Here is a 15,530-nt window from a genome sequence, read left to right as displayed (position 1 = left end):
AGTAATACAGGAATTGCCTCTCTAAGACTTAATCCAGGTCAGATATAAATAATAGATGTTAAGAGTTAGCTCTGATATTGGTGCTGTGTTCCAGGCAGTGTATTTCAGTCAGGTCAAAAGAATTTTTTCCCTTGTTTTCTTGAATAGTTCCTGTGCTTGAAAAATGCCTGCAAAATTCCATCACACCTTTGCGGGGACCACTTTGGGTCTCTAAGGGAGAAGGTTTCAGCCCCTCAGGAGCTAAGATGTACATCCAAGGAGTTCTTTTGGCCTTGTATGAACGATTAAAGTCTGCAAAAAAATAATACAAACAGGTGAGTCACCCTCTTTTAAAACTGATTTATTATATATTTTTAAAATGTACTTGGTTGTATAGAGGCAATGATTGGCATTGCGTCATAAGAGAACTGTGACATGTATTTTGTGAACTGAGTACCTGTTAGGGAGCCAAAATGCTTCTATAATCTCAAAGCCAACAATAATGGGGCTAATTGTATCTGTCTTTTGGTATGGGATGTCATATGTCTCATCTTCTCTTGCTGTATACTGTGCAAAGCAAAGGCAACTACTTATGTGGAAATTCTATAGACATTTACTTTAAATAAGAAAATTAGTAGCTCCTAATCATTTGAAGGTTTAGCCTCCTGTTTCATTTTAGGGTAAAATCAGATTACTATTGTAGAAGTTAGGTTAAAATAAAACAAATCACATTCTTGAGAAATGAAATAATGCATTAACTTCAAGTCAAGAGTAACTTATTTGATTTATGTTTATTTGACTTGTGTGTTTCAGGAGCCAAAGTATAAAAGTAGAATTAGTGTATTTAAACCAGAATAAGCTAAATTTTATCTTTTAATATCTACATATCCATTCCATAGTTGTGTGCAAAGACTGATATTTTAATAGCTACTTACAGGGACTTTTGATTTACCTTAAAGTAGGATTCACATTATAAAGCAGAATCATTGATACCATTTGAAAAATAAAAATGGAGTTCCAACATTTAAAAATCCTCTGCACTTAGACGTAAGTGAAGCATGCATTTTTACCATGTTAAGTAAGGACTAAGTTTTAAGCTTAGAACTGGGAGATGCCAGTTTAGGACTGGTCTCATTATCTCAGGCCACAGGCTGCTGAAAAATGAATATTTTGAAAGCATCATGCTGCTTTCTGCATACAGAGAGGAAGGGAAGGCAGTGGAATGAAATGTCAGTCTCAGTGTTCACACAGCACCTCCTTCTGTCTGGTTTGGAAAAGACTGGAAGAAAGTGTTGAACTAAGGAATCCAGAACTATCAAGAAATATTTCCTGAGAGAAGCTTTTATAAGGAAAATGTGTTTGGTTTGCCCTTTAATTTATTTCAGTGGATCCAGAAATGGATTGCTAATTATCATATAGAAGTCTATCCATAATAAATATAAAAATTCATAATTAATAAAAAAAATCCAAACTTTATGCTTTTTATGAAGATAGGATTTTTTAAAAACTAGTATATTTTATTATGTTTAACTTGTTTTAAGTGGAAATATTATCTAATTTTAATATATAATATTATAAAGTGGATTAATCATTTATTTGATGTTATATGGTTTGAATCCAGTTATTGGAGGATTTAAAGTTGTTTAATATTAAATAAAACAGGAGACTATTTTTCCAATGAAAGAAAGGCAAAATTTAAATCAATTCTAAAGACAAATATTTTGTAAGTTTTGTTAAAAGTGAGGATGGTCAAGATTAAAAAAAAATCTCAGAAAGTAATGGATGTTTTTCTCCTGCTAGCCTAAACATTTAAAATTTAAATAAGTATAAGCAGATTTAAAAGACTACTCGATTTAAAAGAGTTTTGCATTGTGAGAGAAGAAGAGTCTTGAGAATTACTGTTTTGATTTAAAGAATTTCTTTAGGACTCAAAATTGGCAAAAGTATATTTCATTAAATATAAATATAAACAAAATGCAACATTTTTAGTTTGCTCAAAATTGTTTGACTAACCTATGAGAATTTCAGCATTATGCAAAATATAAGAATACTTAAAAACCTAGGTGTTTTGTATTTCTACCTAAACCTTTTATTTACACTAAGTTGTAACAATTTAAAGCTTTGCAATATACTTTTGTTTAAGTTTTATTTTAAAATATAAAAATGAAGAAAAGGACTGGAAACTTTCCAATTTTGCATTTCCATGTACATTTCTGTATCTTTAGTCCTGGTCAATTATAGGTATTCTTGAGTCTCTTTTCCATGACTTAGTTGTTATACCATGGCTTAATATTAAATTATCTACAATGTTTAGAAAAGTCACAGTGATACCATTAGTAGGCCATCCCTGATTAAATGTTAAGCCTGGCATTATCTTTATTCATAAGTAGGATTTCTTACCAAATATCCCTGTTAGCATTAATGAACTTTATTTGAACTGCATTTACTTCATTTGACCTCTGGGATAGCTTTTTCTATTTAGTTTTATCTAAAATTGTGTTAAGGAATCACTAGACAGGCGAAATGCAAGTGAATAATGGTTCCTATTTCCTTTATAGATCTAAGTTTATCAATTATAGGATTATATTAACTCTTCATATCATTTCCATTTATTCTATTTCTGATACCCTATATAAAAACCATGTGCTTTTACTCTTTGGCAAATGATTATAGACTTTCAATTTTGACATTCCCAAAGGAAATGTCTTTTAAAGAAATTGTGATAATATAGCTTTAAAAGAAAAGCCAGGGCTACTGGTTTTTATGTTTACGAATTTACTCATTTTTAATTTTTAACTTTAGCTTGGCTGTTATACCATGCAACTGAATTAAGCACACTACATTAGGATGGTCTTAAATATATACTGATTCGTGTGTGTTAAAATGAGATATTATATTTAAGACAGCATAAAGTCACTTAGTCTTACATTTATCACATTTATTTCCTTAAAAGTGGAAACATCTTAGAAATTGCTCAGAGCTAAGCAGAATCTATTTAATTGGTAATCTTTGAAATAGCATAAACGCTTCCTATGAAATGTGTTTAACACTTTCAGAGACAGGGTCTGTTCCGTCTCATTAGCATTCTTGTTATGTAGTGGTGCTATTGGTGGGGGTGTTGAAGTAGGAATGCCATTGTGTGGAGTTCCAGTGTTTGGGGACAAACACTGCTGTGGAAGGAACGTGTGAAAAGGCCGCAGTCCTGTCAGTGAATGAGGAAGGCTGTGCTTTCTGTGTGCTTCAAGCAGGGAAGCTGTCATTCATAGGCCTAACACAGCCAAGCAGAGGCCAAAACACAAGCCTGCACTACCTTTTAAAATGATATTAGTGATTTTTGAACATAATCTTCTTTATTTATGATCCTACGTAGAGCTTTTAGTCGCTGTCAGTAAACAAAATATGTCAGTCTGTTCAGAAATACTGTAAAGATGAGTAAAAGTCCATGGAACTGGGCCAGGCAGCTATATAAATCACTATTTGGAATGGCTGTTGGGCAGTGTTGAGTACAAATGTGATCTGGGGAAACTTTCATTTCTGGAAATTTCTTCCCAATTTGGATACTTTGAATTTCAACCCCCGCTCCAACCAACAAAATTGTTAAGAGATTTTTAGGTAATGAATGCTTAGCACTTTTTTCCTTTTTTAAAGAATACAATTTTTGAACAAGCTCATAAACTTCAATTTTAATCATTTAAAGCTATTCTCAGTATAGCTTAATTGTTATAGATTATATAGTCATTTTTTTTAACTCAGAAAGAAAGAAAGGAAACGAATATCTAACTATAACGTCTTCATAAGCACCATCTTAATTATGAAGAGTCATAGTCTCTGCACTGTTTAAGATGGAAAAAATGCATTTACCATGAAATTAAGAAATTTGGAGGTTTTAAATAATATTCCTAATTTTTAGCACTTTGGAAAGGAATGATCAAGTTGCAGATTAAATTTTATTTGTTTAGTTATTTTAAACAAAATAACTAAACAAAAGTATCCAGAAGTACTTTTTAAGATTTTGAGGCATTTTCTAAATTTTAGCAGTACATCGAAAAACACTAGCAATTTCTATTTACATCTGAAGCTTCAGAGCAATGTTTTATTTCTTTAATTTCATTTTGAAATGTCTACTTGGGATGATTATTAATAAATTGTTACTTAATAGAGTTTTCTAAGAACTACGTAATTTTTGGCTTGAGTGATTAAAATTTTTTTGTGTGCACATGTGGTCTTTATTAATTTAAGCAAAGTAACTTTTTTGAATGCTGTCCTATGCTATTTCTGAGTTCCATATTTGATGCCTTGAGTTTAGAAACCTAGATACTGGATTTCTGCTTAAAAAATTAGGCTTTATTATTTAAATTGTAGACATATTTTAGATTTATTTTGTAGGCATATTGTTAAATAAGGAAATAGACGTTTAACTTCAGTATTTTTTTTTAGTTTAAAATTAAAACTTATTTTATTAATATGCTAAACTAAGCTCTCCCAAAGCACTTAGATTTTGTTTAAAGAATTGTATAAACTAATGTTGCCTCACTTAAACCCACACTCTCAGTAAGTTTGATGATTATATATCAAATAATAATATAATTATAGTCAAGTTGATTCTGACTATAATTATATTATTATTTGATATATAATCTTGACTGACATTTAGTTTTGGCAGAATTTATTCATTGCAAAAAAGTATTTTTAAAGGTTTCTTAGTATTTTATCTTCATATAAGACTTTTCAGATCTTGTGTAGGTCAATCAAAATCACTTTTTAGTTATAGTATTATTGGAAGACTATTTTGCTTTCTTTTTCTATACTGTATATATAATAAAAATTGAGCTATTTCCTTGAGTTGGCCTTTTTTGGGGCAATATTTAAAATATTTCAATTTTGAACAAATTTCTTAATGTTCTTTGAAACCTTTGAATAAAATATCTAATATATAAATATAAGTTGCTGTTAAAAGCATGAATGTAGAGTGGCAGTCATTTCAAAAAGAAAACTACTTCTGAAGGTTCTGATAAGTTTCTTTTAACATATTAGATTATTTATAGATTTCAGTGATTGTTGATTTTTTTTCTCCTGTAACCAAGCTGCATTCTAGTTACTTGAAGTATTTTAAGAACCTTAAACTTGTGTCTTTTTCTAAGTGTCATGCTTTGAGCAGGCCTAACATCAGTTAAATGAAGTGAAAATTGCATTCTTGTCTTGATAGAGAAGAAAATGGATTTCTGGTCATGAAATAGATGTAGTTGTCACTTTTTAAAAAAGGTGTCAGCAGTTTGCTTCAGCGAGTAAGGTGCCAATTCAGTATGGCAGTAAACTTGTGATCTGAGCAATCAATAAAATGCTTCAATAACTTCTGCTTCATTACACTTATAATAAGAGGCTATAGATCCATGGGACATAAAATGTTGATAAAGAGGATGTGTGGGGATCGACTCTGACAATTTTCTGAAAGTACAGTAAGTGCAATATTGCCATCTAGAGTTAGTGCATAGGTAATTGTTACAGAAAGGGGGAGAAATGGCAGTGGAAAAACAAGAAGTAATATTGAAATACTGTTTACTTGTCATCATTTATCCATGACACATTTATCTTCATGGAACATTTCATTTGACTTGGCATACACAGGAGAAAAAATTTCAAATCTGTATTTTTCTCTAATTCTCTTAGAATTATACTACCAAATGTCAAATATATATCTCTGGCTCTAAATTGAACTTTTTATCATGAAAACTATTTATTAAGTAACTCACTTTGGAAAAAAATTAGACTTAGAGGTTTTTTTGGCATGGCAATACAGTTATGTAAAAACAGAAAGCTTGGATGGCATCTCAGTTGAGTGCCTTCTAATAAAAATTATTCACTATTAATATTAAACATACCTTCAAAAATACAGGCCAACTTACTTTTAAAATGGTACTTTAAAATAAATTTTATTTAAAAATGACAAGGCTCATTTAAGGAAGATAGGTTTCCTTGGTTATGTAATTATTTATGAGCTTTTGATGAAATGTGAATTCCATGTGGGGACAAAGACTTTTCTCAAGTTAAAATATTAACAACTTATTTTTCTTGGTTAATAAAAATTACTTAAATTATTTTACTTAAAGATACTTTTTGAATGAACTAATATGGAAAATGTTTTAATCAAACCATTTTGAACTCTTTATTTCTCTGAACTTGTGACTGCCTGATTGAAATTTTACAAAAATCTGAATTTTAGTGTTTTATGATACTTCATACAGATACGGTGACTTAGTATGGTTACAGATTGATTTAATAGGGAAATCTAATCTGGAAAGGGTTCTTACTCCATTCTTCCATTTTTCTATTTTTGTTTATACAGTTTATGTAAGTTTATTGAGCGAGGCCTTCAGGTGTCTCTGAGAAGAAGAATTAATATAAGTTAATGCATTTTTGTAGTACATTGTCTACATATTTTGTATTTTTATATGTGTTTTGTGAATAAGTTCTACAATTGTAAAATTTTTGACCAAAATTTTGTACTCAGACATTCTGTTAAATTCTTTAATTAGACAAAGATGTCTTATTTTGCAATTTATAATCATACCAAGTAGAAAATGTTGCATTTTAAAACCTAAGACACCTAAAAAATTAGCTAGCATTTGTTGCCCTCAATGCAGAGAAACTAAAGCAGATACCTTAAAAGCAACTGAGGCCAATAGGAAAAGGGGAACAGGTACTAGAGGATGTAGGGATGAAACACCCTCACCTTATGCAATTTATTTTGTGCTAATAAAAAAGAAATTTTAAAGCGAGAGCACACAAGGGAGGGGTGAGGATAGGTAAGACACCTAAAAAACTAGCTAGCATTTGTTGCCCTTAATGCAGAGAAACTAAAGCAGATACCTTAAAGCAACTGAGGCCAATAGGAAAAGGGGACCAGGAACTAGAGAAAGGTTAGATCAAAAAGAATTAACCTAGAAGGTAACACCCATGCACAGGAAATCAATGTGAGTCAATGCCCTGTATAGCTATCCTTATCTCAACCAGCAAAACCCCTTGTTCCTTCCTATTATTGCTTATACTCTCTCTACAACAAAATTAGAGATAAGGGCAAAATAGTTTCTGCTGGGTATTGAGAGGGGGGAGAGGGAGGGGGTGGGGGCAGTGGGGAGAAATGAACCAAGCCTTGTATGCACATATGAATAATAAAAGAAAAAGGAACAAAAAAAAATTATTTGAAAAAAAAATGTACTGAATCTAACAAATAAATAAATAAAACCTCCAAGTAAGTATAGAATTGTTGTAGTAAAGTAAGTGGAAGTATCTGACAAATTTTCTTTAAATTACTCAGCCACTTAAAGGTGTTATTGCCTATGACTCTTTTGAAATGAGAATAAATTGTTATAGAGTTATAGCAGCAAAGTGAAAGAGTGTGTTTGATAGATTCTCCGAGCAGTTTCAACACCCACAGGTATTATTTGTAAGAAAACAATCGTGTGAGTCTTCAGCTGGTTAGAGAGGGCACACATTCCATCTTCACCTGACATCCTATCTATTCCGCCAACATCTTGGGCCCCCTGCCTGCCACCCCTCCTCCAAAACAATAATGTTCACTGAGAGATTTGTGTGAATGGACAAGAATATGAATGTTTGCTTTTTTTTTTTTTCCTTGACGGACTAAAATAGTATTGAAGGCACATTCTTAGGGGAAGCAAAACCAACTCTCTTGAGGATTGATTAGTATTTTCTATTTGCTATTCATATCGGTAAGTGTCAGTGATTGCAAGTTAACATCTCCGATTATTAAAAGTCTGACTAATGATTGATAAAGGGAGACTTAAGTTTAAAGTTTTAGAATCATTGCTGTTCTTCATTTTACTCAGAGACGTGTAATACTTCCTCTCATACGTTGTTAATAAACATCTATCTTCAACAAGTAGCTGATTTCATACTATAATTCATTGTTTGGTTACATTATATATATGTGGCAAAAGATGGAAATGAAGGCAACATTAATTTATTGTTCTCTTCAGTCAAGTGTTCTCAAGTTAACTATATTAGAAAATCAATTTTGTGTAATTTTCTAAAAAATAGATAGTACATCTTACATGTCTAAAACATTTTAAAGTCTTAAACACAACCAGTGAAGTACGAAGAAAGATATAGTAAGAGTTCATTTATTGACAATTAATACGTGTCACTGAGAAGTAAATGTTGAAAGTTTCAGAGAAGTGAATGACAGCATAAATAAAAGGTGCTAGAAAGATCCAAAACTTCAGAATTAGAAATTCCAGATGAGTAATATTTTGCAGAGCTGTACAAGTTGAGTATCCCTTTTCTGAAATGGTTGGGACCAGAATCAATTTAATTTTGCACTAGAGATATCTTGGGGATGGGAGCCAAGTCTAAACACTTACATGTATTTATGTTTCATATATTCCTTATACACAGAGCCTAAAAGATACTTTTCTGCAAGACCTTTAGTGCACCTGTGCTTTGAACTGCAATCCATCAAATGAGGTCAGGTGTGGAATTTTCACTTGTAGTGTCTTGTCAGCACTGAAAGAGTTTCAGATTTTGGAACATTTCAGATTTCAGATTTTTGGATTAGGAATGCTAAACCTGTACTTCCCAATACAGGGTCCTCATACAGTTTTTAAATAAAATTAAAAATTCCATTTTCAGTCTCATTGGTCATAATTCAAGTGCTCAGTAGCTACATCACTTGACAGTGCCATACTAAAAGGCACAGTGCCATACTAAATGGACAGTGCCATACTAAAAGGAAGAAATTTAGTTGAATACCTCAGTTATACTTCTGGCACTGGATTCCTCTTTCTATGACTAACAAAATGACAAAGAATCTTTCACCACAATCAAAATTTAATTCACTGTTGGATAGATAAGTTACTCTAGTTTTCACAAACAAAACAAAACAAAGATTGTGAAAGCAAACTGCACAATGGTCACAATCCATTCACTAACTACCAGGTAGACTTCTATGTCTGTAAGGATCCCCTGTAAGTGACCTATGCACGTGACAACCTTAGCAACTATGATTCTGGCAGTCACCTTGTTTGGTTAGAAAAGGCTTCCCTTAGATTAAAAAGAATTAACCTAGAAGGTAACACCCATGCACAGGAAATCAATGTGAGTCAATGCCCTGTATAGCTATCCTTATCTCAACCAGCAAAACCCCTTGTTCCTTCCTATTATTGCTTATACTCTCTCTACAACAAAATTAGAGATAAGGGCAAAATAGTTTCTGCTGGGTATTGAGGGGGGAGCGGGAGGGGGTGGAGTGGGTGGTAAGGGAGGGGCTGGGGGCAGGGGGGAGAAATAAACCAAGCCTTGTATGCACATATGAATAATAAAAGAAAAATGAAAAAAAAAAAAGAAAAAAAAAAAAGAAAAGGCTTCCCTTCTCTCAAAAAAAAAAAAAATGACTAGAGAAACAAACTTAAATGGTAAAATATTGTGTTCTTCTTGTGTGTCCTGTCTTTATATTGACTAGGGTTGAAGATACAGAACTGTCCAAGACCTTGCCCTTAGGAAGCTTATATTCTTATTCTGGAGACAAGAAAAACCCCTGGGAAAACACTATGAAATATGCGTGTAGCGTGGAATGAAGTGGCAAGATCTATTGTACAAAAATCTATGTATTACAGGAACTTGCATGAGATAAAGGCTAGTGGAAAAGTAGAATTGAAGCACTTCAAGGTTGAGAACTTTAGAAGTCATATAATCCAGGCCTCTCATTTTGCAGATAGGAAGACAGTAACAACACTTATCTCACTAGATTGTTGTGAGGATTAAGTAAGTGCATAAAATTGTTAAAGCATTACCCAGAATAAAGTAAGCGGTCAGTAGGAGTTAGCTATCATCATCATCAGTCATCTTCACTGTTAATATTATGGTTAAAAGAATTGAGATCAGTTTTAAGTATTCCAGCCTGCAAACATGGGCTGTCTTTCAACTGACCTACATCTTCTTTGATTTGGTTTTGAAATGTTTTAGAGTTTTTACTGTATAAGTCTTTTGCTTCCTTGGTTAAACTTATTCCTAAGTATTTGTCAGTTTTGATGCTGTAACAAATGAGATTGTTTTCTTAATTTCCTTTTTGGATGGGTCATTGTTAGTGTATAGAAATGCAGCTGGGTTTTGTGTGTTGATTTTTATATCCAGCAACTTTGCCAACATTATTAGTTGTAATAGTTTTTTGTGTAATCTTTTTGCATTTACAGATCATCTCCTCTGTAGATAGAAAATTTCACGGGTGGAGGGGGTAAAGGAGAGGGTGGGGGGACGGAGAAGAAATGACCCAAACATTGTATGCACATATGAATAAAAAAAAAAGAAAATTTCACTTTTGTTGACTTTTATTGGAGTAGTATTGGAGGGAGAGGACATCCTTGCCATTTTTTTTTAGCACTATTGCCTTTCGAACTCAAGGCCTTATGCTTGGTAGGTAGGTGCTTTACTACTTGAACCATGCTCCCAAGCTTTTTTTTTGGTTACTTTTCAGATAGGGTTTCATGGTTTTGCTTGGGGCCAGCCTCATTCTTCTATTTATCCTTCTCATGTAACTGGGGCCACCAGTGTGTGCCACCATATCTGGCTTATTGATTGAGATGTAGTCCTGATAACTTTTTGCTTAAGTTGGCCTCAAACTGTGATACTCCTTATGTCTGCCTTCCTAGTAGCTGGGGTCACAGAAATGCACCACAACTGGCTTCCTTTCATTGTATTTGATCTTAGAGGAAAAGCTTTCATTCTTTCACTGTTAAGGATGATGTAAGTTATAGGCTTTTCATATATGGTTTTTATTATACTGAGGTAGTTTTCTTCTATTCTTAGCTTGTTGATTGTATTTATCCTAACAATGTGTTGAATTTTGGCAATTGCTTTTTTTTTTTTGCATCAGTTGGGATGATTGTAAGGTTTTCTCCTTCATTTTGTTAATGTGGAATACTACATTCCTTGATCCTTCCTGTGTTGAGCTATTCTTGCATTCTAGGTATAAATTCCATGTGGTCATTGACTAAATATTTGTGGCTCCTTGGGCTCACAACTTTGCTACCCTTTGAATCTCCAGGTACTGTGCAAGAATTTATGCATCTCATATCTACTTACTTAGGTATTTAACTTAATTTAATCTTGAGGTGCTGAGATTCAAACCCAAGGCCTCACTTACTGCCAGGCAACTACTCTATCCCTGAGTGACATCTCCAAGCCCAGGTCATAATTTTTTTTTTTTTCATTTGAGTTGCTTGTTTTATTTCTGACACCAGGCTTGACTTTACTCTGTAAGATTCTTGGTAACTAGACCAAGTGTATGTAAACAAAAATCCTGGACTGAAAACATAAAGAAAAATAAAATTTTCATCCTTTAACCTTTTGCAATGTTTTAAATATGGAGGATGGGAATGAGAGAAAGAAATGGTTGAGCTGAAACTATCCAATGTACAAAGGAAGAGTATTCAGAAAACTCACAATGAATCCCCCTGTACAACTAATGTATACTAATAAAAACATATCTTTTTCTATGTTGTTTTTGTCAGTTATTGCTCACCAAAACATGAAAGTACCTGATATATACACATTATGTCTGCAAATATGACAGGTTCCTGAAGTTTCATCTCTACGTGAAGGCGGGAGGATCTCTTTTTTTTTTTTTTTTTTTTTTCATTTTTCTTTTATTATTCATATGTGCATACAAGGATTGGTTCATTTCTCCCCACTGCCCCCACCCCCTCCCTTACCACCCACTCCACCCCCTCCCTCTCCCCCCCCTCAATACCCAGCAGAAACTATTTTGCCCTTATTTCTAATTTTGTTGTAGAGAGAGTATAAGCAATAATAGGAAGGAACGAGGGTTTTTGCTGGTTGAGATAAGGATAGCTATACAGGGCATTGACTCACATTGATTTCCTGTGCGTGGGTGTTACCTTCTAGGTTAATTCTTTTTGATCTAACCTTTTCTCTAGTACCTGTTCCCCTTTTCCTATCGGCCTCAGTTGCTTTAAGGTATCTGCTTTAGTTTCTCTGCGTTAAGGGCAACAAATGCTAGCTAGTTTTTTAGGTGTCTTACCTATCCTCACCCCTCCCTTGTGTGCTCTCACTTTTATCATGTGCTCAAAGTCCTAGTTGTGTTTGCCCTTGATCTAATGTCCACATATGAGGGAGAACATACGATTTTTGGTCTTTTGGGTCAGGCTAACCTCACTCAGAATGATGTCATAATTTATATCATATATATCATATATTTTTGTCATACTCTTTCTCTGTCGTTACTGATATTTTCATAAATATATTTAGCTGCTAATTAGTGAATTATGTTGATTCATTTTTAAATGTTAAGTGGACCTTACATTCCTGGGAGATTATCTTCCTTATATATACTATTTGAATTGATTTATTAAAGTGTCATAAGTGAGTTTTGTATCGATGGTCATGAAGGATATTGGCCTCTAGTTTCTTTTTTCTTCTAATGCCTTTGTCTTGTCTGGTTTTGTATTTTGAGTATTTTTAGGATAATGATGCTTCCTTCATAAGATGAATTGGGAAGTATTTCCTCCTCCTGTATTTTATAAGTTTGCTTAGCTCCTGTATTCTTTCTCTCTCTCTCTCTTTTTTTGGTGATACTGGAGTTTAAACTCAGGGGTTCATGCTTTCTAGGCAGGTGCTCTACTACTTGAGCTATTCCGCCAGCCCTTTTTTGTGTTGGATATTTTCAAGATAGGTTCTTGCAAACTATTTGCCAGGGCTGGCTTCGACCCATGATCCTCCTGATCTCTACCTCCTGACCAACTAGGATTACAGGTGTGAGCCATAGGCACCTGGCTTACCTGTATTGTTTCTTAAATATTTGATAAAATTCACTAGTGAAACTTTACTCACCTGGATTTTGTTGAAGGTGGATTTTAAATTATTAATTAAATTTCTTTAGTAGATATGTAACTATTTACAGTGTATAATTCTTTTGGATTGACCTTTAGTATTTTAATAGTCTTTGAAGCTATGTCCATTTAGTCTAAAATAGCAGATTTATTGGCATAAAGATGTTGATAATATCCTGTTAGCATCCACTTGAAGTCTATACATGTTGCCTTTTAATTTCTATTCTCTCATCATTGTCTTAATTGATATAGTTAAAAGTTGATCAGTTTTATTGATGTTTTCCAATAAATGCTGATTGATTTTCTATTTTTACTATTATTTTATTAATTTTATGCTTTATTAATTCCTCACTTCTGCACACATAGGGCTTAATTAATATTTCTTTTCCCACTTTCTCTAAGTGAAAGCTTAGATCATTGAGTTTAGACCTTTCTACTTTTTAAAATATAAACATTTAGTGCTATATAGTTACCTCAAAATGCTGCTTTAACTGTGTTTACCAAATTTCAATGTGTTTTTGTATTTCTTCAATTCAAAAGATTTAAAAGTTTTCCTGTGAGTTCTTTATCTACTATTGAGAAGTGTGTTGGTTATTTTCCAATTTTTGGGGGATTTCTATGTATTTCTATTATTGATTTCACTTTATTTCCACTAAGGTCAGAAAGTCTACTATGTATAATTTTAATTCTTTGAAAAATTGTAGGATATGTTTTATGGCTCAGAATATTGTCTAAATTAACAGTCCAGTCCATGTTTGTTCTGCTTTGTTGTTTAGAGTATTCATAGCTGTTCATAAACACCATCTGAATGATGGTGTTGCTCAAGTCTTCTGTTATCCTTGCTATAGCAGAGGATTTGTTTGTTTTTACGTTTAATTTTATCAGTGTTTTATAATATGCCTTGAAGCTTTGCTGTTAGGTCCATGAACATTTAGGATTGTTATAATTTCATCAGAAAATAGGTTTTTAAAATCCAGAAGTGTTCATCTTTATATCCTTATTCCTAGAAATACATATTATTTTTTGCAGTACTGGGGCTTGATCTCAGAGCCTTTACCTTGAGCCACTCCACATTTCTTTTTGTGACAGGTATTTTTGAGATAGGGTCTCACAAACTATTTGCCTGGGCTGGCTTTGAACCTCGATCCTCCTGATCTCCGCTTCCTGAGTAACTAGGATTACAGGGTGAGCCACCACTGCCTGGCCATTCCTAGAAATACTCTTTGTTCTGAAATCTACTTCGTTTTATATTAATATGGCCACTGTAATAATTTTTCACAAATGTTACCACAAAATATTATTTTTCATCTCTTTACTTTTAACTTACCTGTGTACTTATGTTTTGTTTTACAAAAAGAGTATATTTGGGCCTTGCTTTTTCCTCAAGTCTGACAATTTCTTACTTTCATTTGGAGTATTTAGACCATTTGTATTTAATTTAGACAGCATAATGAAACCCACCAAATGCTGTCTGAAAAAGGGGTAAATGATAGGCTCTTAGATATTCAGTGTGTACAAAAAATTTCTCTTGTTGTCCTCATTCTATTTCTTAGCCTTGCCTATGTTTAGATCCTGGTGATTGAACCCAATCTTTTCTTAGAAAGATAGAGGCCAGATTTGGTGGTGTTCTTAGAAAGATCATGATTATTAACAGAAAAAATGGTGACACAGCCAGCTATCAATGTTAACCAGGTTTGTTCACAAAGAATAAATTAGAGAATGGGGTGGAGAATCATGGACATGGTTTCACACTGTGTCATTGAACATTCTGATCATAAGGGGAGCAAGTTTTTTGGGCTCACCTTCAGCATTACATGGTCCTTTTACTCTTCTATGGTCAGTGCCAGGGGAAGCCCATGGGATTTGACTCCTGGACAATAAGTATAGACACTCTCTGCCCACAGACATCCTTCTCAACTGAGGGTCTCAGTCAGCCTGATGTGTACCCTGGGCCGGAACCCTGTGGACATTAGGGCTAAAAGTGGTGAGGCCTTTTGGTCTTGTACACCATCCACATTTAGCCCTACTTCTCTGGTCTTTGTGTTCTATGAACTTTACATCTATGTGGAATTAACAGATTCATCTGGGAACACAGACACTTGTGGTCTGGGGCTCAGATCTGTCTCACTGCATATCCGTTCCTTTTCCATTGCAGAGAGTTGAAGATTTAAATTGCTTACAGTGAATTTGTGTTTTCAACATATTTCTTTTCTTTTTAATGTCAGTACCTTCCTTATATTTAATAAAAAATAATAGTTCCTCATTACCAGCTATCATTACAACTTCTTTTATAATATAAAACACATCATAGGACAAACATCAAACTAGGGATAGAACTTCATGCATTACAAAGCCATCACCCTCTTGACCCCGATATCACTCGTTCTCTCCTGTACCTCTTAATTCATCTTCATTGAACAGTGTCAGATTGTTGTTAGCACTTACCATTTATTCCTACTTCAGTATCTCTCTTTGTGGTAAATCTTGTCTATTATTAGTAGTCCATTGAGAAACAATTCCAAAGCATTGCTTTACTTCCAGAAAGAATTTTGAGTTGTAGATTTTATTGTTTTCTTTTTGCCTTTGCTTTGGTTTTCTTTCTGGAAACTCAAAGATTTGGCTATCAGACCTCCTCTGGGGTAGACAACTGGAAGCTCTGGTGTCATCATGGGACAGCGGACTATCTAT

The 15,530-nt window shown here is 33.4% G+C and overlaps 1 pseudogene; it reads left to right on the top strand.

The window, feature by feature from the left end:
- Positions 1–15,530, top strand: part of LOC109676735 (doublecortin domain-containing protein 1-like) — a 1,027,711-nt pseudogene that overhangs the window by 991,495 nt on the left and 20,686 nt on the right.

This window comes from Castor canadensis, chromosome 18 (assembly GCF_047511655.1).
Source record: "Castor canadensis chromosome 18, mCasCan1.hap1v2, whole genome shotgun sequence".
NCBI lineage: Eukaryota > Metazoa > Chordata > Mammalia > Rodentia > Castoridae > Castor > Castor canadensis.
This window is presented reverse-complemented; position numbering and strand designations above follow the sequence as displayed.